This window comes from Neoarius graeffei, chromosome 1 (assembly GCF_027579695.1).
Source record: "Neoarius graeffei isolate fNeoGra1 chromosome 1, fNeoGra1.pri, whole genome shotgun sequence".
Taxonomy (NCBI): domain Eukaryota; kingdom Metazoa; phylum Chordata; class Actinopteri; order Siluriformes; family Ariidae; genus Neoarius; species Neoarius graeffei.
The window spans coordinates 82,884,694-82,912,083 of record NC_083569.1 but is presented as its reverse complement, the minus strand read 5'-3'; the positions used below and the strand labels follow the sequence as shown (position 1 = coordinate 82,912,083).

Below are 27,390 nucleotides of genomic sequence, written 5' to 3'. Positions count from 1 at the left end.
CAAAGGTTTGTGGGTAATGTAGTTCTTTTAGAACTAAACAACGAAGAAATGCGATGTAGCCGGACTACATTACCCATGATGCATAGCGCCGTCGATTGTATAATCAAGCCAAAGGTTATAGAGTATTCCGGTATGGTGGTGGTGTTAATGCTGCGGTCAAAACTTAAAAATAAATAAATGAATAAAAAGCAGCGTGTCTATCGACGTATTACAGTGTGATCAGCTTTAAGGTTTTTAAGTTGGGTTAAAGTTACTTCCGGGATTACTGTCGCTTTTTGTTACTTCTCCGGTTAACTCGCCAGCTGGCCCTGAATATTTTAAAGAAAGTAAATAATTTAAGAGTGAAAATGGTGGCATTGTACGTCAGCTGATGTTTAAACAGCAGCGTCAATGGGAAAGAGGAAGGACATGATGATCCACCCCAGATATCTTGTCGGTGAGTGATCATTAATCCACTGTGTGTGTATGGCTGCAGATTTACCAGTTTATACATAAAGCTGCTGAAGTCAAGTCAAGTTTATGTATCATTTGTACAGTGTGCCAAAACTTACACTCACTGGCCACTTTAATACGAACTTGTTCTTGATTCTGTGGTTTCAGTCCTTGAATCTGAATTAAGGCTTGAATCCTTAAATCTGACACAAACAGGTCACACTATAACCCTAAACTGACCCAGATTGAACAGAATAGTGCTTCTTCGTTTGGACCCTCCCATATCTCATCTCATCTCTAGCCGCTTTATCCTGTTCTACAGGGTCGCAGGCAAGCTGGAGCCTATCCCAGCTGACTACGGGCGAAAGGCGGGGTACACCCTGGACAAGTCGCCAGGTCATCACAGGGCTGACACATAGACAACCATTCACACCTACGGTCAATTTAGAGTCGCCAGTTAACCTAACCTGCATGTCTTTGGACTGTGGGTGAAACCAGAGCACCCGGAGGAAACCCATGCGGACACAGGGAGAACATGCAAACTCCGCATGGGCTTCAGTGACAACGGAAACCATCCTGTCGGGGTTTAGAAAGGCTGGAATAACTGGAGCTGATGCCGAGTCTGACGACAGCCACGCAGAAGAAGAGGAAACGGCGCTTCGTCTGCCGCTGGAGTTGGCAGAGTTGTTCAGAAGCGACACAGAGGATGAGGAATTCAATGGATTTGCTGATTTGGAGTGAAATCGTCAGCTTGATAACTTGATTGACCTGTGTTTTATTATTAATGATAGGCCTATAGTTATTTAAATAAGTTATGTAATGATTTTAGGCCTATAGGCTGTTGAATAACTTGATGTTACAGTACATATTCAGCCAGTTTTTCTCTGGGCTCTTATAAATGATTTTGTTTTGCATTTTTAAAAATAACTCTCCTTCCAAGATGAACTTTATTCTTGAGCAATTCCAGCGTTATGGACGTGACACTTGAACTCAAAATGGCAACAAATGACCCAGTGCATGTTTTATTGTCTCCCAGTATTTAAACAGGTGTTGCATATTTTAAGGCTGTACCATACTGGAGAAGTGATAGAACAAGAACAATTCCCATAGTACATCTAGGGCATGCCAGAAAACACCAATAAAAGATGCGTTATGGATGTGACAGAAAAAGTATCACTTTTCTTGGGTGACTGTACATTTTTATCAAACTCTGTGAAATTGTAAACCTAATGTCGAAATGGAGATATCCATTTGATAGAGGGGTCCAAGGTGAATATTAAAAAATCTTTGTTTAAAATATTTTGTATTTCATGCAGAGTTTCGGAAGGAAAAGTCAGCGTTATGGATGTGACGAAATTCCGTTATGGATGTGACGCGTCTGAAATAAACATGGCATATGTTTAGAACATATCTGTGAAGATACTCAGTCGTCCAGGTACATAGTAATCTGTGGTTGGTAGAAGAGAGCAACTGGACTTGCTTGAAAAGTCTTGAAGACGTTTCGCCTCTCGTCCAAAAGGCATCATCAGTTCTGTCTGTCTCTGTTCAGTGATGGTCGTTCCAGGCTGACAAAATTGAACGATCCTCTCTGGCTAAGATGTCTGCCAGTTTTCTGGAAGTCCTCTCATACTCCCGCACTAGTCGAAGGGAACTCATCCCAAAGTGTGTAGAAACATATCTGTGAAGATACTCAGTCGTCCAGGTACATAGTAATCTGTGGTTGGTAGAAGAGAGCAACTGGACGAGAGGCGAAACGTCTTCAAGACTTTTCAAGCAAGTCCAGTTGCTCTCTTCTACCAACCACAGATTACATATGTTTAGAAAATCAGCAATTTAACCACCATAACCCTTTGAAAAACTCTCTAAATATCAGCTAAAATTATCAAAGTTCTTAAATAATATTTAGGATGGCTATTTTTTTTGCTGTTTTGTGGATTTTAGCATACATTTCTGTGGCTTGTGGCAATAATATAGAATTGTACATGATCAAAGTTGATTTTAGCTTGGGTTTTACATTATAAGAAAGAAAGACTGACAGTGACATATTAGGTTGGTTACAAATTGGTTCAACTTATTCACATCTGTAAAATACAGGCCAAGGTGATATCTCTGGGAGTGGTTTTGATGTATTACATGCTGCTTTATTTTTGCATGGTGAGGTTGACATTTACATGGAATTGCCCTCTTCATCTCTGATGTTATGGTGTTAATGGTCTGAATAACGTTTAATGTTTTTATCTGATATGACGTTAACTGGCAGGCGCACTTTCTGCCTGTTTTTTTTTCTGAGCGGTTGTCGTTGGGTTTTTTTTTTTCACTAGACGGTTGTTTTTACTACCGTACCTGTCTTTGGAGATGATATACCTATAGCCTACTTGGCCTCTGATTTGATGAAATAAAATTCGACAAAAATGAAGAATGACACTCCTCGATGATGACTACAGCTTTAATAACAAAGATGAAAGCGCCATGGGGCGATAATAAGCCCTACCGGTAAAAATATTCTAAAAGCAAACTGATTAATGGATAAGTAATAGGCTACTAATATTAGTTATAATAATAATATAGGCTATTAGTAATAACGATAGTGATAGTAGTAGATATTTAAAATAATCAGACTAGGCTACTTACAGGGCAAAGGGCGCGTTATCATTGCTCAGCTGTTCGTTTATTAAATAAACAATGCAGTTGCGCAGTAACCACGCGCCGCTTGTCAGATAGAATCACAGATTCTATGGATAGAATAACCCTTCAAAAAAGTGCGACTTGTAGTCCGGTGCGACGTATATATGTTTTTTTCGTCTTCATAATGCATTTTTTTGGCTGATGCGACTTAAACTCCGGAGCGACGTATAGTCCGGAAAATACGGTAATTGTCTATGCATGCGTGGATGTGGCAGATTTTTTTTTTTCCGGGGGGGGGATGTAGTCAAGGTGGGGGGCAGTTGTTGTCAAGGCGGCCGCCCTAACTATAAAGCGCTGCGGGAAACCCTGGATTTTAAAGTCTATGCGAAATTTGACAGTAAGCCAGTGGAGTTGTTGGAGAACAGGAGTGATATGATTGATGGATGGAGTTCTGGAGACAATATGAGCGGCTGAGTTCTGGACCAGTTGGAGCTTATGGATGGACTTGTAGGGGAGACCGAAGAGGAGGGGGTTACAGTAGTCTAGGGGGGATGTGACTAAAGTGTGGACCAAGATGGCAGCGCTATTGGAAGTAAGGGACGGACGGAGGCGGTTAATATTGCGAAGATGGAAGTAGGCCGACCGGGTAACATTATTAATGTGGGTTTGGAATGACAAAGAGCTGTCAAGGACGACACCCAGGCTCTTAACCTGAGGGGAAGGTGAAACAGAGGAATTGTCAATGGGGATGATGAATCTGGGAGTGTTAGGCTGTGTTCACACTTATACTGGTACGAAAGTGGTATAACTGTATCGATACAAAGTATAGAGATCTTGCAGTCACGTGACCGGAATGTAAACAGTCGCCATCTTGTCGGTCAACAACACAGCTGAATACTGCTGCACACTTGCATTTTTTAAATGTTATTAATATATGCTGTCCCTTTGTTAAATAAATAAACTTTCAACTTTCAAACTCGTGTACAGAATTGATCAATTTCAACCGACGGACTACACGGCTCATTTTTCTAATGAACAGATAACTAGATATATGTCTAAAATAAACGACCTACAGATTAGTGACCCTTATCGATTACCGGATGTAGTTTTCACGACCGTGTCAGTGGATATGGAACTGCCAGAGGTGGAATACCCAGACGTGTATAATTACCTCATTAACTTTCCCTCGCTGCTCAGTGGTGAAGCACTGCGTGCTTATAAATCTCTGCACAGTTATCTTTACAGAAATTCAGGATTTGTCAGCCCCCCTCAGATGTGGCATCTTGTAAACAAGAAAATAACAATCCTCATTGGACGGGTAAGTCACTTAAGTATTGAGTACTAGTACTGATACTAGATACATCAGTATTATCTAGTATAGCACTGACCAGCCGATTATAGAATAGAATAAGGTCATTCCAGCTGTAATTCCAAATCGTCCGTCTTGTTTACCATGGATCTGGCGTTGGAGAGATAGAGGCTTGGCAGTGGAGGTTTGAGTGGCTGTTTTCTGAGCTTAGTCAACAGGCCGGCTCTGCAGCCTCGCTTTTGCTTCCGCTCCCGACGCCGCCTCCTTCGCCTGCCAGACCCGATAACAATCCACGGAGACCCCGCTGGTCTCGCTATCTCGTCCGGAATGTTGTGCATGCGATGGAAATCGCTACAAACCGTCATTTTCTGCTGGAAACCAATGTCCAGTAAGCTGTAGCGTAGTTTGGGGGGGGGGGCATCGGCGCCAAAAACCCAGGGCCTCACCACTAGGGGGGGCCCCTGCCAATCACCGGACGTGCTGGTCAAACTTTATTTACACTATGTGCCTGCGCCGGTGGCGTCTACACATAACGTGGAATATGGTTATATAATTATTCTATTTTCTGTGACGAGACAGCTTATATCAAGGTAAGACACACTAGGCCTACTGGCACTGACATAGGCTTATGGCTTGTTTATGCGTACCCTCCAGATTCTGAAGTTGCCCCTGCGCAGTGGTCCATGCTGCTCAGGATTCTAATGCTATGGTTACTCAAACAAAGAATTAATCTGCTAGCTGAGTTGTGGTGTGGTGATGGTACGGTTTTCTTAGCAGTGTTAAAACAAGTATGAGGCGGTTTAAATCCGGCGCACGTAAAAGGAGAGAAAGATTAGAGGAGCAACAGAGGAGAGATGCTGTGACTTCTAGCTGTGCTCCACTGACGAGATATTTTCGCCAGGGTACGGTTGATGCTACACCTGAGGTGAACGAGACAGGCGGATGTGCTGGTACTAGCACTGTGGAAAATGATATTTTGCCACTGGTTTGTACTTGTTTGCAATGCGCAGTTCCAGTGCGCTACGCAGTGCTGCAGAGTTCGAATGATATAATCACCCAGAGCGAGCTGTATGATTTATAATTGATGTGAAATAAAATTAAAGCCTGTTAGTTTGCACTTATTGTCATGCGTGAGTCTGTTGCTGAAGATTATGGTCGCATTTTCGAAATTGTAAAAATGCCTTTATCGCCGGTATTTTATTAGGCTATAGCCTAAGATATGGGTAGGGGGGCCTCTGAAACATCTACCGCCCCCCCGTCACAATACCCAAGCTACGCCCCTGCCAGTAAGTCCATACGGTTGTAGTGGATATTGAAGTCCGATACAGATGAACAACACGCAAAAATACACACAAAAAACATAAAAACCGTGCACAGGTAGGGAGAGCTTGTAGCCGCAGCCGTTGTAGTAGAATTGTATATAGTAGGGTTTTCCAGAAGAAAAGGTAGAAGTAGAAGGCGGAAATATGGCGTTTGACCGACAAGATGGCGTCTGTTACAATTTGGATCGGCTGTGACGTCGCATGCAAGATCTCTATACCGGTACAGTTTTTAGTGCATCTGTCCACACTAGCGAGAAATGTTTGTGGTTTTCTTTCACGGAAGTTGAAATGCGCGTGCACGAAATGTTTCCGTGGTTATCGAGTAACTTCCTTCCGAGAATATGGCAGATGAAACAACGTGTGTGTGCTTTTTGTCAATGTACAGTCTGTATTTCTGGTGGTCATTTATTCAGTCGAATCGTATAAAACGCGCGAGGCAGTTGAGAAAGAAACAAAGAAAATGAATCTCCCTTTCTCCCCCCTCACTTTCTCCCTCTTCCCTTCTCTTCCCCTCCCTTTCTCTCCCTTTTCCCCTCTTCCTCCTTTCTTCCTCCCTCTTTCCCCCTCCCTCCCTCCCCCTCTCCCTTTCTCCCCCCTTTCTTTGCTCCATGTAGCTCCACGGTCGTTTTGAGCCATTTTGACGTTTTATTTACAGCTGGAAAGCACGTGCGTATTGTATTGTATGAATAACCCGGAAGACGTAGGAATGGTTCATTGCGCTTGCGCATTATATTTGTATCGATACAGAACCGCTTCATCCGTCCACACTACAGCGAAGCGCTACAGTAGCGATACTATACCGGTACGAAACCCATACATTTGTGGGTTTCATACCAATACAGTTATACCGCTACAGTACCGGTATAGTTGCTAGTGTGGACAGGTGCTGCGGTACAAAAGTAGTTTCGTACCGGTACAAAATCCCTAGTGTGGACAGGGTATCGGTGAGAGTGGATTTAGAACCAACTAGAAAAGCACTCGGAGAGCGCAGACCTCCGCCAAGAATCGTTTAAAAAAATCCAGGATCCAGAAGGTGATCCGGATCACCGCCAAAATTTAATGGATTGTTACTTGTGCCCAGTCACACCTCTGGAAAAAACTTCAGAGCAATCCGTTCATAACTTTTTCCGTAATGTTGCTAACAGACAAACAAACAAACCAACACTACCGAAAACATGACCTCCTTGGTGGAGCTAATGAGGAGGACCTCACTTTTATCATTGTTGAGTTTGAGAAAGTTGGAGGAGAGCCAGGATTTGATTTCCTGTAAAAGAGGGAGGGGGGTGGGAAGGTGGGGGTGGGTTTAGAGGAGAAGTAGAGCTGGGTGTCATCCGCGTAACAATGGAAATGGATGTTGTATTTACCAGGGATGAGAGTTTTCGGCGGATTTCCGCTTTTTCTGAGTAAAAAGCGAGCTTTTTATATTATGCCAAATCCGTTGAGAATTTTTTTTTAAATTAATTTCGGGGGGTTGGGGTATGTTCCTTCATGCTGTTCAAACTTTATTAACTCCAACGATGTTTACACATTATTTGTAAGTCACCATCTTTAGTCTTGTTTAGTCTCGTTGAATGTGATGTAAAATTCGTGTTATCTACATTGTTATTGGTCAAAACATCGATGTTGAGACCATAATAGCCAATCAAAACAGTTTTTACAAAGACACCCACATCCGCTTTCTTTTATCAAAACTTACACGTTTGTGAGCTGCATATCAAAAATACTTTCCTCTAATCGGTGTTTTTTCCTCAAGATGCCGAATACTATTGACAAGCGAGATGAAGCGAAGGTACGTGAAATTGATGCTGGTATAAAAAATAAGTTTAACAAAGCAAGAGAGAAGTGTGAGAGAGCAGAAGAGAGCCAGGTTAGAGCATGTAAAAACACAGGAGGCGCTGGCTAATGAAAGAAAAAGGAAAAAAGAGAGGACTGATGAGCTTTTGGCTTTGGCCAAGAAGCTGAAGTCTAAATGATCAAATGAAAAATTGTTTCAAACATAACTGGGAACTGTAAATAACTTTTAACTGTAAAAAGTGTAAATAGACATTTTTCCTTTTGAAGAAAACATACAAGTGATGTGGACAATAAGATAAAGACAGTCCCCATAAAATATGCATTTGTTTGATTCAATACATTGAATATATGATAATTTGAATTATAGCTGACAGTGTTGATAACTGTATAACTTTAAAGTTTAAATAGACATTGTGAAGAAATCATATACAAGTGATATGGACATTAGGAAAACATCAGTTTCCATAAGATATGAATGTTTTTATTTAATTCAATATATTGAATATATGAACATTTTAATTATTAATGGAACTGTAAATAACAATGAATTTTAATTGACATTTTTTTTTTAGAAAAACAAGTGATGTTGACACAGTAATAACCAGTCCCTATAAAATGTCGATATTATTTTGAATTAATGCAATACACATATTGATTTTTGATACATATTGTTCTATATAATAGTGTTTTTATTTCAATAAGTATTAAAATAGCCATCAGGTGTTTTAATTAACTACAGCTCAGATTGCAGGAAACAGGGTGTGTAAGGTCTCATTTTGAAAAAAAATTCCCGGGGGTCCCCCCGGACCCCCCCCCTTATTACAGATTTTCTGCTTTTTTCATCAGCACCCACTCTCATCCCTGATTTACGAAAAATATGACCAAGAGGAAGGAGATAGATGATAAATAGGATGGGACTAAGGACAGAGATTTGAAGAACTTGTTTTGTCTGGTCTTTGCCAGTTTTCTGGAAAGTAACATGGGAAATCAGTGTATGGGGAAGGAATAGTAGAGAGGAAAGCAGTGGCGAGAGATGGATGTTATTCCAGGTGGATTGTGAAGGAAAGGGGGATAAAAGTTATGAAGTGGTAGAAATTGTGGTGGCATCAATGTAAGAAGGAGTTATATCTATAAATCTATTTGTTATACTAATCTGTAAATGTTACTGTAGTACCACCATTGCATGTAGGTTGACAAAACTGCACTTGTTCATTGTGTGAAGTTCTCTTTTATGTGTCGTTGCTTGACACAGTGTAATTTTGTGTTATGAAGACTGCATGATGCCATGTCATTTTTTGTTACGAGTGTCACTAAATTGGAAAAAAGTAAAATGCACCCACTAAAGTCACTGTTGGTGGTTAACAAAATTGCACCTGTTCATTGTGTGAAGTTATTTTTTTATGTGTCACTGTTGCTTGACACAGTGTGATTTTGTGTTATGAAGTTTGCATGATGCCATGTCATGCCTGGTCATTGTGTGAAATTATGAATATTCTTACTTTTAAGCATACAGTTGAGGGTCACTATTGCTTGGCACAGTGGCATGTTGGGTTACATCTAAAACTAAATAAAAAAGGAAACACAAAATAAAAAGTAAAATGCACCCATAAAGTCATTGTTGGTGATAAATTGTGTCACATTCATCTCATTATCTTAGGCAGAGCAGTGGGTTTAAAAACAGGCTGATGAATATATGGACTAGTTGAATGAGGACTTATTGTTGAGTCTCTAAAATAGTCATTGAATTAAGTGACTTTTGTGGGTAAAATTAGGTGTTAAACAACCTGCTAAAAAATACACCAGAATGCAGGAAATGGCATCTAATTAATTAAAAATTTCCTGGGGGAGGATTCCCCCGCCCATTAATAATGCTTCTGACGCCCCTGATAGTGCTCCTCCCAAAATTCATTCTCACCTGTCTGAAATGTGGAGTCGGACAGAAGTAACGAAACACAAGTCACCTGAATTGTGATTTTTATAACCTTTATTTAACCGGGTAAAGCTTATTGAGATGATATAAAATCTATTTTTCAAAAGCGACCTGGCCAAGAGGCAGCAGATTTTATAGTACAATCATACAATAAATAAAAATATCAGAGATAGATTAACATCTGTAACACATTTTAACATCTGAATTAAAAACAGTGACAAAGCCCAATGCTTTCGAGTTCCTTAGTTTTAAGAATTCTAACAAAGCTATCAAGAGGAATCAAATTTGACAATTTTAATTCATCTTGCGGAAAGTTCCATGCAGAGGGAGCAGCAAAGCGAAATGCCTTTTTCCCCAGTTCTGTGAAGACACGAGGGACAGTCAGAATAAAAAAGCCAGTGGATTGCAGGCTATAATGTCCATGATTCCTAACAAGGTAATTTACGAGATCGGATGGGACCGTACCAAGTAGAGCCTTATAAACAAAAGTCAACCAGTGAGTGAATCTTCTAACAGACAGGGATGACCATTCAACTTTTTTGTACAAAGTGCAATGATGTGTCAGATTCTTGCATCCAGTGACAAACCTCAGAGCACAATGATACACAGTATCCAGAGAATGTAAACATGTAACTGGTGCATGCATGTATAGTACATCACCATAATCAAGCAGTGGAAGAAAGGTTGCTGACACAACGCATTTCCTGGCTCCAAGAGAGAAGCAAGATCTATTCCTAAAGTAAAAGCCCAATTTTACCCTGAGTTTAGAAACTAAACGTGAAGTTATTGTACTTGAACGTTAAACGTTCATGAACATGGAAACCCAGGTACTTATAGGACGAGACCAGCTCAATGGCTGTACCCTGGCAAATTAAAACAGGGAGATTTTTTGACAGCACAGTAGCCCTGGAAAACAGCATGACCTTCGTCTTATCAGTGTTCAAAACCAGCTTCAGCTTTTGCAGACGGGCCTGAACAACATCAAGGGCCAACTGTAAAAGAGTGAAAGCTTGTACAACAGACGATGCAAAACAATAAATTATTGTTTGTCTGCATAAAAATGATACAAGGCATCTGACAAATCATTGCAAAGATCATTTTATATAGATTGAAAACAAAATGGGCCCTAACACCGACCCTTGTGGTACCCCCTTTGAAACCCTCAAAAATGTTGATGAGGACCCTGCCATCTGGACACACTGTGATCTATCCGAGAAGTAATTTCTGAACCAAGACACTACATGCTTGGATAAGCCAATTTTGTGCAATATATCAATCAGGGTATTATGATCAACAGTGTTAAACGCCTTGGATAAGTCTATAAATAATGATACACACACTTTCTTTAAGTCCAATGCTTCAATGATGTCATTTAAAACCTTAAGGGCCGCAGAAACAGTGCTGTGTTTTTTCCTAAAGCCAGATTGGTATCTTGATAAGATGCTAGTTTCCTCAAGAAAATCCTTTAATTGATTGCGGACAAGTCTTTCAAAGACCTTTGCTAAAATGCACAGCTTCGAAATCGGCCTGTAATTATTCACAATTGAGGGATCTCCCCCTTTTAACAGGGGAAGAACGAAGGCAGACTTCCATATGCTTGGGACCTCACTATTAAGAAGACTGAGATTATACAAATTTGATAAAGGCTGAGCAATGAAGTCCGCAGCCAACCTAAGAAAGTAAGGTTCAAGTTGATCAGGACCGGCAGATTTCTTTGGGTCCAACTGTTTCAACTCTCTAGATACATCAGCAGCAGATATAGGAAGAAACTGAAATGGGGCTTCCACATTTTCTTTAGAAACAGGCAAGACATTACCATTTTCAACAAGAAAATCTTTTGACTCATGACTAGATTTTCCTGTTCACAGTGAAGTCACATTACCACATACCGTATGAGACCAGTACCAGAGTGCAGTACCACATACGAATGTGACCCCAATCTGAACTGTAAATTTCTGCTCCACTTTTGCTATTTGGACAACTTATACAACTTTAGCGCAATTATTTATCAGTATATCTGTTTCTGGTCTTAGCCACAGTGTTATAGTCTATACTGTAACATCAAAAGTTAATTAGTGGGATTTCTTGCCTTCTTAATGCATTTGAGATCAAACAGTAAATAATAAAAAATACAATAAATAGTCCGATTGCACAACTATAGTAATCCATATTATGTTAAGAACCGCTCAGCTAAGTAAAACGGAACAAAAATCCATCATTACTTTAAGACTCAGTGTATTTTAATTAATAAAAAAAAAACCTATTGAATTCGAAGGTAAGTCCAAATTTTTGGTAATGACATTTTAAATGCATCTACTGTATCAACAAATATTTGATGAAATGTAATGCACACTTCTTGTTCAACATGTAGCTTTTCCTGCATGTTCCTTTATGAGAGAACAGAGATGTAAAAGTGGAACATGATAGACTATCTCTGCATAAATCATTTTACTTAAGACAAAACAGACTGCAAAAACTGACCCATGATCCATTTGATCACTGACTCATGTGCACTTCAGAGGGAGATAATCAATGCGATAGATCATCATTTCTTAGCACCTTCAGATCTTTGGATTTTTTTTCCTCGATAAGGCTCCAGCTTGCCTGCAACCCTGTAGAAGGATAAAGCGGCTAGAGATAATGAATGAATGAATGACTACAAAGGTGAAATCAGGGTCTCCGCGGATCCTTAAAAAGTCTTAAAAAGTCTTATTTTTAATATGTGTTTTTTAAGGTCTTAAAAAGCATTATATTTCGCTATTTTTTTGAGCTATGGTATTAAATTTCACATGGGAGGTATTAAATTTCATCCGGGTAGCCTACGGTAAATGAAAAAAAAAAAAAAACATATGTCTGGATTTTTTTTTTCCGCGCTAACGTTATTTATTCAACCAGCGTCGTTTGTTATCAAGATGCTGAACAAGTAGCACAAGAGCCGTTGTGTGTCTAGCACTAGTTCTAATAGCGCAGGAACCACGCCACTGGGGGCAGTGTGTTCTTTTATCCATGTAGTAGACAGTGATGGGAATAACGGCGTTAGAAATAAACGGCGTTACTTTTTTTAGTAACGAGTAATCTAACTAATTACTTTTTAAATCGTTATAACGCCGTTCCCGTTACTTACAATAAAATGCTCTGCGTTACTTTATTAAAGCTGTTCTCATCTGGCACGCTGCTCGCTCAGCCTTTCTTTCCTCTGCTTTAGTGTGGGGCGGGGAGACGCGAGACAACGGCACAGTAAGCCAATCAGAGTAGATTTGGACAACATACGTAGGTAGGCCACGCCTACTGCACTACTGCGCGCTCTTTCAATCGGAAGAGCCAGCGATAGCGCGCGGTCAGCCCAGCACTGCGCTTTCACATTGGAAATACAGCCAGCACTTTTCATTACTTGAAATAAAAGGCAAGAGTGTTTACGTGCAATGCACATTATGTCGAGGAACAAAGCGTTTGTCCTCGTCAGTGGCCAGTAATTAGTAACAATTTTAATAACTACAGAAATATATTACATTTGATAGATGTCTTCTCACATTGTCCCACAAAAATATTAATATAGTGTAGATAACGTTACTAATTGGTTCTGTTAAGTGTCCATTTCAGTCATTAAACACATTTAACATTCACTTTTATTATGATTACACTAATTGAATGATTTTTTTTTTTTTGAGGGGGAACAAAATGTAACGGAATAATTACTTTCTCTGGTAATTAGTTACTTTTATGACAAAGTAACTCCGTTACTAACTCAGTTACTTTTTGGGAAAAGTAACTAGTAACTATAACTAATTACTTTTTGAAAGTAACGTGCCCAACACTGGTAGTAGAACCATTGAGAGTAGAGCAGACGAGGAAGAAGTGGTTGAACTTGAACATGAACGGAGATGGGGAAGTGTAAGTTTAGTAACAAGTGGCTTGAGGAGCCAAAATACAAAAGTTGGCTAACAACAGCAACTTCAGAATATGAAGCGAGATGTAAGGTATGTCAGAAAGACATCAAGTTAACAACAATGGGCTGTAAAGCCCTTGACGCTCACTCGAAAGGGGAAAAGCATATGCGCTATGCTGCTAGTCGGGCAACAACAGTCCCCAGAGGCAGTTCGATCAGTAGTCAAACTTCCTTGTTTCCTCACTGTTTGTTCATGGCAGTACCCTACTATTAAAATATTGAGAAAGCAGTTAATGTTCTGTTTTGTTAACTGAAGATCAATTTGTTTCCTCACTGTTTGTTTACAGCAGTACCCTACTATTAAAATATCGAGAAGGCAGCTAATGTTCTGTTTTGTAAACTGAAGATGCACATTTTTTATAAAAAAAAAATGCTTTGAACTTAACCGAGTGTGCTTTTTTTTTTTACTGTACGTATTTGTTCCGCGGTAGTGGTCTTATTTTTTATACTCAGTGGTCTTAAAATGGTCTTAAAAAGTATTATTTTTGCTGGTCAGAAATGTGCAGAGACCCTGGAAATAAGATTCTCTTTATGGAATTTCAATGAAGCTAGAGTTTACACAGAATGGTATGAAAACCTTAAACAGGCAGTTCTGTGGGCAGCCATGCTTTGTTGATGATAAAGACCAAAGGAGAATAGCTAGAGCTAACAGAAAGTCTACACTAACTCAAATCACCACTCTTTGTAACCATGGTGAGCAGAAATGCATCTCAGAATACACATCATCAAACCTTGAGGCAGATGAGCTACAACAACAGAAGACCACATTAGATTGGGTTCCACTTGTATCAGCCAAGAACATGAATCTGAGGCTGTAGTGAACACAGACTCAGCAAAACCAAGACAGTTGGATGTTGGAGGAGCATTATTTTTCTAATCTTCAACTGTTCAGGACCTATGTAGAGGTACAGATTCCCTATTAAAGTGACTGGTGAGTGTAGAGGTTATATACACACAGTATATTATTGTAAATTCTGTAGATTATTATTATTATTATTATTATTATTATTATTATTAATGGTGGTTGATCTGAAGAGAATCAGGGCTCCGGTGAACCCTGTTAACATCCGAGGTGGTGGTGGTCAGCGCCATCCTGTACGCTGTCGTCTGCTGGGGCAGCAGCTTGAGGGTGAAGGACACTAACAGACTTATCAGGAAGGCCGGCCATGTTGTAGGCGTGAAACTGGACTCTCGGACAGTGGTGTTGGAGAAGAGGACACTGTCCAAAATAAAAACAAATCTTAGACTGTCCTTCCCACCCTATACATGAGGAGCTGATCAGCCACAGGAGCACGTTCAGTAAACGGCTGATTCTTCCACGCTGCACAACTGAGGCCCTGTCCACACGGCAACGGATTCAGGTGAATCTGATAAAATTGTTTATCGTTTCGGCCTGGCGTCCACACGGCACCGGCGTTTTGGGTGGCCCAAAACGAAATCTTTTGAGAACGGGTTCCAGAGTGAAAAAATCTGGCAACGGCGCCGTTGCGAAGTCGTCTGGATGAGTAGAACGGATTTGTTTACGATGACGTCACAATCACATGACTGTCAGTGCTTCATGCCGGGTAGAAGTGTAACAAACTCGATGCGAGTTGTCAACAAATCCTATAACTTGGTTCATGAAACGCGCTTACAAAATATTTTCACTGTGAATATTTATTGTGTAATGGTGCAAAGTGAGAGAGAGAGAGAGAGAGAGAATAGCCCTTAGGGCAGAGTCTTTAGTCCAAACACTGCGGAAGCAGTACCAAACCGCGCACCGCCCGTGTGCTTTCCAAAAACAATCCGCCAGCAAACACAGGAAAAAAAAGGAGCAATCTCACCTCTTCAGATGTTGGTTTAAGTCCAACAATACATTCCTCAAAAAGGGCGTAGAAGAACAAAGTAATCCATCAGCGTGTAGCATTCAATTTATTACCATTAAAGAATTCTGGAGGATATCAGAATGTTGGCGTACTGGCTTCCATCTACCCCCATTCATTCCTCTTTCCACGTCTTTCGTTTTACGCTACTGATTAATAATCAAAACTGTATGTGGCTGATGCTACAGAAGAAGGGGTTTATGCGCATGCGTCTACTTCTATTGTTCTGGTGTCTCCGATGGGACCATCTTACAGCGCATGTAGAGGTGTGGCATGTGTATTACACTGTTTTCAGCAAGCGTTGCGTTGCCATATGAACCTGATATTTTACTGATCCATTGCCCATGTGGACGCGATATTTAAAAAAAAAAAAAAATCTCGTTGCCGTTGTCGTGTGGATGTAGCCTGAGAGACACAGGAAATCATTCCGACCTGTTGCAGTCAAGCTGTACAATGCCACTGTATAACAGTGGTACACTTCTTACCCTGTATCCTTAACTCAGGTGCAATATATGTATATAGGAATCATCATATATAAGATCATTTTGCTTTAACTTAAGTTATTGAACTTATTTACATTTATTTTATTTATTCTTTTTTCAGATTATTTTGTCTTCTATTTTTAGACATGTTTACTTCTTTTCTCATTCAGGAGCTTGGTAGCAAATTTGAATTTCCCTCTGGGGATTAATAAAGTAATTCTGATTATTATTATTATTATTATTATTATTATTATTATTGTACTTAAGTAAATTTATTTCTGAGTGAATAATTTGTGTTTTTTATCAGGGCTGCTGATGAACGGACAGTGCATTTCAGTTCCTCTGCATCAGGCCACCTGGGACAGCTTTAGCTCACAAATATCTTTCTCACACAACCACTCCCTCATCTCTCCTCTTATCTCTCATGCTATCTCTTCCTTCCACCTTCACTATTCCCAACGTGTCCAAACCCAGTGGAGCTACACGAAGGAGAAACACTGTGTTTTTTAATATGACACAAACTTGATGTCCAGGCCAGTTGTCTTCACTGCACCAAGTCTGACCTTTACAATGCTGCTGTTTGTGTGTGTGTGTAATTTAATCAAGACAAATCCAAGATCGGCCCTAATCTGTTGTCTCTAACTTTTGCATAAACACACAGGAGCAGTGTGGAGATAAAGTTGAGTCTGAGTAAACACCGAAGCACTTCACTCTCAACCTTCACTCTGGTTTTTAATTCATTAACTCTCTTCATGCAACCTTAACCTTAATTTACTATAATGTCTGAACATTGGATTATGAAACAATATGTACAGCCCTTCTCTCTCTCACTCGCTCACTCACCCTGATGACAGGATCTTGGAAAAGGAGTCAGTCCGTATTACTCGCCCATCAACATCCATAAAGAGAAACGTAGGAGTCCATGGCTGAGGAAGGGAAAAACACACTGACTCCATCTGGCTCTTAAACAGTGGTGACGGTCTTATCTTTTCAACACTGAAAGTTATCAGCTTGTGTAGATAAACGCAATAACATGTTAAAGTATAACTGTATACAAATAGTTTAAACAGGCCAATAAAACAATCAGCACCTTTTGAAACTGTAGGAAGTAGTACGGGTCATTCTCAATGATAAGGAAATCATAATTCTGTGCCAGCTGTAGAAACGCAACACACACACACACACACACTGTAAACTGTTCTGGCTCTGAGCAGATTAGAAAGTTAAATCCATAATTTAATCAGATGTTCCTAGAAGAACTGTGTACAAATCACATATTACCAAGAAATATAAAATCAGTAACTTCATAATGAACATTTTTTGACCATTGCTGTTTTTTTTTTATTTTTACTTAGAAGAGAACTAAAACAAAAGATCTACACCGAAGATTGATCTCTCTCTCTCTCATATTGTCCAGAGTACATTTACATGCACACAATAGTTGGATCACAATAATCTGATAACTCTGGGTCTGTGTAAACCTGTCAATCATCAGATTCTCTACAGTTAGCACCATTAAAAGTATTAAATTAAAATTAAAAGTAGATTGCCTGTGTTATTCTGATTCCCAGTTCTTGGACTATTGCCCATTTCCTGACCACGATTTGTCTAGCCCTCGTTACTGTTTTGGATTTCTCGGTATTGACCTGGCCTGGCTTTTGTACATTGTCTTTTCTCACTGTGTTCATTAAAACCTTGAGTTAATTCTTAATCCGCGAGTGTCTGGTTTGTCACAGCTGCGTTACACTTTCAGTGTCCTGACTGAATTTACATCAGTTTATCTTAATTAGGGCCAGCTAGCTTAATCATCTAGGGAGGGAATGTAATTGACTAAGGAAAGAATGGGGTTCCAAGTTTTATAGAAATTGTCAGAGCCCCACTGATACTGTACTTGATTTTTTCTAAGTGAAGGAATGACATTAAATCTTTTAGCCAAGAATTAGGGGAGGGAGGATTCTTGTCCTTCCAACGGAGTAAAATACGTCTGCGGGCTACAAGAAATCTGAAAGCGATAGAGTTACTTTCCCTGTTGGTGAAATGTGTGAATTCTTCAGGCACGCCAAAAATAGAGGTTAGTCAAGTCAAGTTTATTTTTATAGCAGTTTTAACAATAGACATTGTCGCAAAGCAGCTTTACAGAATTTTAATGACTTTAAACATGAGCAAATTTTATCCCTAATCTACCCTTTTCTATTCCCAATGAGCAAGCCTGTGGCAAGGAAAAACTCCCTCCGATGACATGAGAAAGAAACCTTGAGAGGAACCAGACTCAAAAGGGAACCCATCCTCATCTGGGTGATAACAGATAGCATGATTATAAATAACTTCTATAATGGTGTCCTATATAGTCACAAAGTACAATTGTGTAACCAGGAAATTCATTATAGTTTTAGCATGAAGTCTGTTTTGTTGACGTTATCAACTGTTCATTGATGGAGACTTGAACGCAAAACTCATGACAACTGCAGTCCTAAAGTTATTATGACAATTGTCATCCTAAACTGTAAGTGTCCAGAGCCATCTAAGTGTATCTTTCAACTACCGATACTGGGCCATCCTCTACAGGAGCAATGTGATGAGAACTCCAGCCGGATATAGGGCATCAGGATGGAACAGGCAGGTTCAAAGAGCAGGAGAAGTCAGCATCACTGGTATCTCAAGATTGATGTGTAACTCGACAGAGAGAGGGAGAGATGGGGGGGGGAAAGGGAGAGAAAAAACACAGGTTGTTACATATGCCTGTTGTCACCTAATGGTTAAGAATAGTATATATTGTGTGCTGAGTGCAAGCAGGGACTCCAGCAAAACTAACTATGACAGCATAACTAAAAGGGAGAGCTAGAAGGTAACACAGACATGAGGGAGCCCCGGGACATAAAGCAGCAGCCACGACACCGTCAACAAACCTGAGTGAATGCCTGAGGGGCAGCATTCAGACATCCCAGTTTACCAAAACGCTCTATGCCCAAGGACCCTCCAGATCTACTCCTTTACTTAATAAAAAGCTATTAACAAAAGGCTTGATGAAATGTGTTCATCAAGCCTAGACTTAAACCCTGAGACTTTGTCCGTGTCCTGAACACTACTTGGAAGACTATTCCATAACTGTGGGGCTTTGTTAGAAAAGGCTTTGCCCCTTGATGTAGCCTTCACGATACAAGGTATCAACAGATAGATCAAAAGATGCAGACTAAGTAGGCATGGCAGATCATAAAAGACCAGAAGTTTGCTCAGGTACTGTGGCACAAGTCGATTCAGTACTTTGTAGGATATTATAATCAGTTTGAAATTTGATTGGGAGCCAATGCAGTGTGGATAAGGTAGGGGTGATGTGGTCATATCTTCTATTTCTATGCCTATGCCATTCTCTATTCCTGTGTTGATAAGAAATAGAAAACATAGAGCATATTTAACCCAGGGGGTAAACCAGTCTACTGTAGTCTCCTTCCTGTTTCAAAACAACATCAGAGTGCCCAAGCGGATATTACTTCTAGACTTTCTGTAAAGCTAGCTCTTCTGAATGTTAGATCACTTTCAAACAAGTCATTTTTAATTAATGATCTTATTTGCAAACACAGTCTTGATTTTTTGTTTCTAACTGAAACATGGCTGGATCAAGCAAAGAGTGCTACCACCCTTATTGAAGCAGCTCCCCCAAATTTTAATTTCATGAGTGCTACCCGACATGGGAAAGGTGGAGGGATCGCAAATGTATTCAAAGCCTCTTTTCAATGTAAACAGTCCTCACTTGGTGATTTTACATCCTTTGAACACTTATGTGCACTTGTTAAAGGCCCGGTCCCACTGCACTTACGGATGCAAAGAGGATGTAAAACGTAAAAAAATCTTTGCCATCCGTTGGAAAACGCTATGCATCCGTTGTGTACTCATTGCATACGTGCTTCATACGCTCTATCCATCGAGCATCCGTCCACTGTGATTTCATCCGCGCAAAAAGTTTTGAGCTGCACAAAACTTTTAGAACGGATGAACTTTCCGCCGTGTACGATGTAAATCCGCGACATATACGAGCAACAAACGTTCTATGTCCGTTATCATCCATTAAACGTCTGCTGTATCCTCTCTGCATCCTCTGGGCATCCTCGCAACTCACATCTGCTGCAGCTGAAAACGGAAAGAGGGAGGAAAGATAAGGTACATGAAACGTCTATTCATCGTTAGTAGCACGGAAATAGAAAGGATGTAAGCGTATGCATCTCGTATATAAAGTATTCAAAACGGACAAAGCGTTTATATCTGGGATGTATCTCGTATATTTAGGATGTCTGGAGTATGTCTAGAGTATGTAGAAGGACACCTAGTGGACAATCGATATTTTGTATAAAAAGGGGGAGAAAATCATCTGGATCTCTCGATGTAGCCGCCAGCACGTCTTTCCGCTTTATGCTGACGGCGTGCGTGCTGCATCCCTTTATATCCGCGGAGCAGACGCAATTCATACCCCCCGCATGCGCAGTGAACGGTCTGCATCCGATATACATCCGCGCAACATCCCCTTTGTTTCCGTTAGGCGTACGTGATGCATCCCCTTCATCCGCTATGCATCCGCTCTTTCTGCTATGCGTCCGCTTCTCAGTTATCACCGGTAACCCCTTCGGAGCTGTCATCCACTTCCATCCGCTTTCATCCGCTAGGCTTCCTATGAACATGCGTTTAACATCCCCGCTATATACTACCCACGTCCGTTCTTTTCCGTTCTGTTTTCGCAAATTTTCGCCAATTTTGTCCATTTCTGGAGCGGATGAAAACGGATAGAGCCACCCCCGAAATTTTGCTTGTCCGCTGTGTCCTTTTTGCATACGTTTTGTGTCCATCGGCCAGTGGGACCGGGCCTTTACATGCTATCCTAACATATTGTTATTAACTATTTACAGGCCTCCGAGACATTCAGCCAAAGTTTTTCTGGAAGAGTTTGGTGAACTGTTGTCAGTCATTTGTTTAGAGTTTGACTGTCTTATTATATCTGGGGATTTTAACTTGCATGTAGATAATCCTGAAAACACTTATGCCAGAGAACTCATCTCATCTCATTTCATTATCTCTAGCCGCTTTATCCTTCTACAGGGTCGCAGGCAGCTGGACCCTATCCCAGCTGACTACGGGCGAAAGGCGGGGTACACCCTGGACAAGTCGCCAGGTCATCACAGGGCTGACACAGAGACACAGACAACCATTCACACTCGCATTCACACCTACGGTCAATTTAGAGTCACCAGTTAACCTAACCTGCATGTCTTTGGACTGTGGGGGAAACCGGAGCACCCGGAGGAAACCCACGCGGACACGGGGAGAACATGCAAACTCCTCACAGAAAGGCCCTCACCGGCCCCGGGGCTTGAACCCAGGACCTTCTTGCTGTGAGGCGACAGCGCTAACCACTACACCACCGTGCCACCTGCCAGAGAACTACTTGCACTTATTGACAACTTCAACCTAGTACAACATGTACAGGGGCCGACCCACTCTCGTGGTCATACCCTTAACCTCGTTATCGCAAAAGGTCTTATTGTTTCTACTACGGTTGTTGACCTGGCCTTATCTGATCGTTTCTGTGTTTTCTCTGATGTTTCTATGTCCCCTCACATTCAGAACAGCTCAACGACTATGGGTAGGAGAGTCATAAACGACAACACGTGTTCTCTTTGAGCAAGCGCTCTCACGGATCTCAACTAAAATGTCAGACTCTGTAGACGACTTACTGGAAATTTTTAATTTAAATATGACCCAAATTATGGATGAGATTGCTCCATTCAAAATCAAAAGAGTCAATGACAAGCAGAAAGCACCATGGAAGCAATACCCAGCTGTTAAATTGCTAAAGAGAGAATGTAGGAAGACTGAAAGAAAATGGCGCAAATCTAAATTTCACATCCATTATCAAATCCATAAAGAGATGCTTTGTAAATATAATTATGAAATTGGTAAAGCAAGACAGTCTTTCTTCTCCAACATCATCAACAGGAATATGAACAATGCCCGTGTGCTATTTTCAACAGTAGAGAAGCTAACTAATCCCCCACCACAGTTAGCACCTGAACTTCTCTCAGTTAATAAATGCAATGAGTTTGCATCCTTCTTCAAAGGTAAAATTGATAAAATACGGCAGAATATTGCTCATAATATATCTCAGTTGCAAATAACTGAAAAGCTGCAATCACCAGTGACACAGACAGACAATTTCAACACAATGTCAGAATTTTGTTTGATTGATTATGAGACTCTTGAAAAAACTGTACAAAATCTCAGTTCCTCAACATCTGAATTGGACATTCTGCCCACCAACTTTTTTAAGTCTGTTCTTCACCTTATAATTACAGATGTGCTTCAGATCATAAATACATCCCTAGAGACTGGCATTTTTCCTGTGTCCCTGAAAAAAGCCGTTGTAAAGCCCCTACTTAAAAAGAATAATCTGGATGCTTCAGTATTGAACAACTACAGGCCAATATCAAATCTACCATTCATCGGGAAAATCCTTGAAAAAATTGTCTTCAATCAATTAACTGCCTTCTTGATATCAAACAGCTGTTTTGATAACTTTCAGTCAGGATTTTGTGCCAATCACAGCACTGAAACAGCGCTGATTAAAGTTATAAATGACATACGTCTTAATACTGATGCAGGCAAAACATCGGTCCTGGTGTTACTGGACCTCAGTGCAGCTTTTGATACTGTTGATCACAACATACTGCTATATCGACTTGAACACTGGGTTAGGTTGACTGGTAAAGTTATCAATTGGTTAAAATCATACTTAAAAGATAGAAGCTTCTTTGTTACCATGGGAAATTGTACCTCAACATCAATGTCCTTGACCTGTGGTGTCCCCCAGGGGTCGATCCTTGGACCATTACTATTCAACCTTTATATGCTCCCACTTGGACAAATTATCAAGAACAACTCAATTTTGTATCACTGCTATGCAGATGACACCCAAATTTATCTTGCTCTATCACCTAATGATTATGCCCCCCTTGAATGTCTCTACCAGTGTATCGACCAAATCAACAACTGGATGTCACAAAATTTTCTCCAGTTGAACACAGATAAAACAGAAGTAATTCTATTTGTGGGAAAAAAGATGAAAGACTCAGGATTACCACTATTCTTGACACAAAGGGGATTAAAACAAAAGATATGGTTAAAAATCTTGGTGTTTTCATTGACAGCGAGCTAAACTTTGACAGTCATATGAAAGCAATCACTAAATCGTCATTTTATCACCTAAAAAACATTTCCAAACTAAGAGGACTTATGTCAAAAAATGATCTGGAAAAACTTATACATGCCTTCATCTCTAGTAGGGTTGATTACTGCAATGGCCTTTTCACAGGCCTGCCAAAAAAGACCATCAAACGACTTCAGCTGGTTCAAAATGCAGCAGCTAGGGTTCTCACACGAACAAAAAGAAGAGAGCACATTACTCCAATTCTAAGGTCCCTTCACTGGCTTCCAGTAAGCTACAGAATTGACTTTAAAGCATTGCTGCTGGTGTACAAATCTCTAAATGGTACAGGGCCACTGGCGCCATCTGCGGGGGGGCACGGACCTTTTTGACCCCCCAAAGATAAAGTTGGGGGGGCAAAAACACCCCAATAATGAAACGTGAAAAAGTAGTAAACAGTACAGATGAATTCATGTTAACTGACGATTGAAACCAACTAAACAAATAATAGCCTAGCTTTGAATGCAAAATATGTAATCTATAGAAACGTCACCTAAAATGTTATGATCGGACATGACCCGCCCCCTTTTCCGCTTGCAATATTCCAATGGTTGGCAGTGAGTGATTGACAGGTTGCACTCCGCAAAATTTACACTGCGTAGCACTAGGCCTACGCGGCCCAGGCAAAAAAAAAAAAAAACATAAATAAAATATTTCTTTGCATAGCAACCAAGGCAGCACTACTGAGGCGAAAAGTTCTGTGTGGCCTCCCGCAGCCATTTTCACTGAACAGTGAACATAGAAATGAAGCAAAATGGACAAGTGGATTATCCAAACCAGTAGGCCGGCAGCCACCAGCAATGAAGGTGATCATGTTGTGCAGAATTTGGACACTGAAGTCTGTGTTAAAGCCGATGCGGATATATAAGTTTAACGCGCTTAAGCCTTTTTATGGAGTATGGTGCACTTTTTTTTTTTTGCACTATTCTTGTCAGTTGTCTGCCGAATTCATCTCAAAGAAAATTGCATTAAACTAAATTTGTTTATTGAATAAATTGTGTTTCATACAATGTTTAAAGTCGTGAGATTTTTTTAATGCATCATAATAAGTTATCGTTAAAAATGGGCGCTTCCCACTTGCAACGGTGAATAGTAATGAATGAAAATGACTTACAACTGAGTCTTTGATATTCAACTACATACACTGCCGACGTCATGACGTCATGGTGCAAGAACATAATTCTGACCCCCCAATGTTGACATGAAGTTGGCGCCTATGTACAGGGCCCAATTACCTCTCTATGTTGCAACGGCCTAACCCAATCAGATCTACCAGATCGCAGCAGAAAAATTTACTGGTAAAACCTGTTGTTAAAACAAAGTGTGGTGAAGCAGCTTTTAGCTACTATGCAGTACAGCTATGGAACCAACTGCCAGAGGACATTAAAAATGCTCCTGCTGTTGGCAGCTTCAAATCTAGGCTAAAGACCAAGCTGTTTTCAGATGCTTTCTGCTAACTGATAAATATCATCTTTACATGTTTAAACTTTACTTAACTTTTATTCTATTTTATTCTGCTGTTTTTTTACTGAACTTTTACTTCATTTTATTATTTTATTTCTACTCTTGTTTAATTCTTATTTTTTTCTCTCTTCTTCCCCCTTTATTTTATGTAATTTTATTTTCTATTGTTTACTGTTTTGCTTTTACCTCTGTAAAGCACATTGAACTGCCACTGTGTATGAAATGCGCTATATAAATAAACTTGCCTTGCCTTGCCTTCGAGTAAGGATTCTTGCTGCTGCATTTTGCATTAAGTGGAGCTTGTTTATGTACCTACTGGAACAGCCAGACAGTAAGGCATTATAATAATCCAACCTAGCAGTAACAAAGGCATGAACGAATTTGTCTGCATCATGTAGCGACCTTATAGTTTTTATCTTCGCAATATTTCTGAGATGGCAAAAGGCTATCCTTGTAATGTTAGCAATATGAGTTTCAAACGAAAGACTGGAATCATTGATCACCCTGAGGTCTTTTTACTGCTGCACATTAAGAAACAGGAAGGCCATCCAAAGTTACAATGTAATCAGAAAACTTACTTCTAGCTACATGCAGTCCTTGTGCAAGTACAAAGTCAGAGTTAATCAGAAGGAAGTTAATAAGCATCCAGTGTCTAATGTCCTTTACACATTCCTCAATCTTATTGAGGTGGTGCCTCTCGTCTGGCTTTGCTGAAACCAACAAATGTGTGTCATCAGCATAACAGTGGACACTAATACCATGCTTACAAATAATTTTACTCAGAGGTAAAATTATAAAGAAACATGTAGTGGTCCCAAGACAGACCTTTATGTAACACCAAATTTTACTTAGTATGCATAGAAAAAAAAATTACCATTTACATCAGTAAACTGATTACAATCAGTTACAACCCCGATTCCAAAAAAGGTGGGACAAAGTACAAATTGTAAATAAAAACGGAATGCAATGATGTGGAAGTTTCAAAATTCCATATTTTATTCAGAATAGAACATAGATGACATATCAAATGTTTAAACTGAGAAAATGTATCATTTAAAGAGAAAAATTAGGTGATTTTTAAATTTCATGACAACACATCTCAAAGTTGGGACAAGGCCATGTTTCCCACTGTGAGACATCCCCTTTTCTCTTTACAACAGTCTGTAAACGTCTGGGGACTGAGGAGACAAGTTGCTCAAGTTTAGGGATAGGAATGTTAACCCATTCTTGTCTAATGTAGGATTCTAGTTGCTCAACTGTCTTAGGTCTTTTTTGTCATATCTTCCGTTTTATGATGTGCCAAATGTTTTCTATGAGTGAAAGATCTGGACTGCAGGCTGGCCAGTTCAGTACCCGGACCCTTCTTCTACGCAGCCATGATGCTGTAATTGATGCAGTATGTGGTTTGGCATTGTCATGTTGGAAAATGCAAGGTCTTCCCTGAAAGAGACGTCGTCTGGATGGGAGCATATGTTGCTCTAGAACCTGGATATACCTTTCAGCATTGATGGTGTCTTTCCAGATGTGTAAGCTGCCCATGCCACATGCACTAATGCAACCCCATAGCATCAGAGATGCAGGCTTCTGAACTGAGCGCTGATAACAACTTGGGTCGTCCTTCTCCTCTTTAGTCCGAATGACACGGCGTCCCTGATTTCCATAAAGAACTTCAAATTTTGATTTGTCTGACCACAGAACAGTTTTCCACTTTGCCACAGTCCATTTTAAATGAGCCTTGGCCCAGAGAAGACGTCTGCACTTCTGGATCACGTTTAGATACGGTTTCTTCTTTGAACTATAGAGTTTTAGCTGGCAACGGCGGATGGCACGGTGAATTGTGTTCACAGATAATGTTTTCTGGAAATATTCCTGAGCCCATTTTGTGATTTCCAATACAGAAGCATGCCTGTATGTGATGCAGTGCCGTCTAAGGGCCCGAAGATCACGGACACCCAGTATGGTTTTCCGGCCTTGACCCTTACGCACAGAGATTCTTCCAGATTCTCTGAATCTTTTGATGATATTATGCACTGTAGATGATATGTTCAAACTCTTTGCAATTTTACACTGTCGAACTCCTTTCTGATATTGCTCCACTATTTGTCGGCGCAGAATTAGGGGGATTGGTGAGCCTCTTCCCATCTTTACTTCTGAGAGCCGCTGCCACTCCAAGATGCTCTTTTTATACCCAGTCATGTTAATGACCTATTGCCAATTGACCTAATGAGTTGCAATTTGGTCCTCCAGCTGTTCCTTTTTTGTACCTTTAACTTTTCCAGCCTCTTATTGCCCCGTCCCAACTTTTTTGAGATGTGTTGCTGTCATGAAATTTCAAATGAGCCAATATTTGGCATGAAATTTCAAAATGTCTCACTTTCGACATTTGCTATGTTGTCTATGTTCTATTGTGAATACAATATCAGTTTTTGAGATTTGTAAATTATTGCATTCCGTTTTTATTTACAATTTGTACTTTGTCCCAACTTTTTTGGAATCGGGGTTGTAAATAAGACCTGAGTCCCTTCACTCCCACACCATTTTCTAGTCTGTCCAGGAGATTGGTATGATCAATGGTGTCAAAGGCTGCACTAAGGTCAAGCAATACAAGTAAGGAGACACAGCCCTGATCAGAGGCCAGTAGTTAGGTCATTTACTGCACATTATTTGCTAGGGAATCCCCTCAAATTAAATAACTTCTCAGCCACAGAATGGCCTGATATTTTGTGAGATATTACAGAAATAAACATGTATCACAATGACCAAATTTCAGAGGGAACTAAATTTCACCAATTTTAAGAAATCGAAAGACGTTCTCGCTTTAAGGTAAGCAGCCCCTGCTAATTCGGGATTCTGATGTTGGGTCAAGTGTATGCAAAGGGTAGACATTGTCTGTGTAGCGCTCTGTGCAGTTTGATTCATTAGCATGTGCTATTCTACACTCACATTCATTATTACTGTATGTTATAACCAGAGGGAAA

At 40.2% G+C, this 27,390-nt stretch overlaps 1 long non-coding RNA gene across 1 annotated transcript; it reads left to right on the top strand.

The window, feature by feature from the left end:
- Nucleotides 1–113: 113 nt before the first annotated feature.
- On the top strand, nucleotides 114–17,413 carry LOC132898507 (uncharacterized). The gene is made up of 2 exons (XR_009656546.1): nucleotides 114–436; nucleotides 16,010–17,413. It is a non-coding gene; the product is annotated as an uncharacterized LOC132898507 (long non-coding RNA).
- The last annotated feature ends 9,977 nt before the right edge of the window (nucleotides 17,414–27,390 follow it).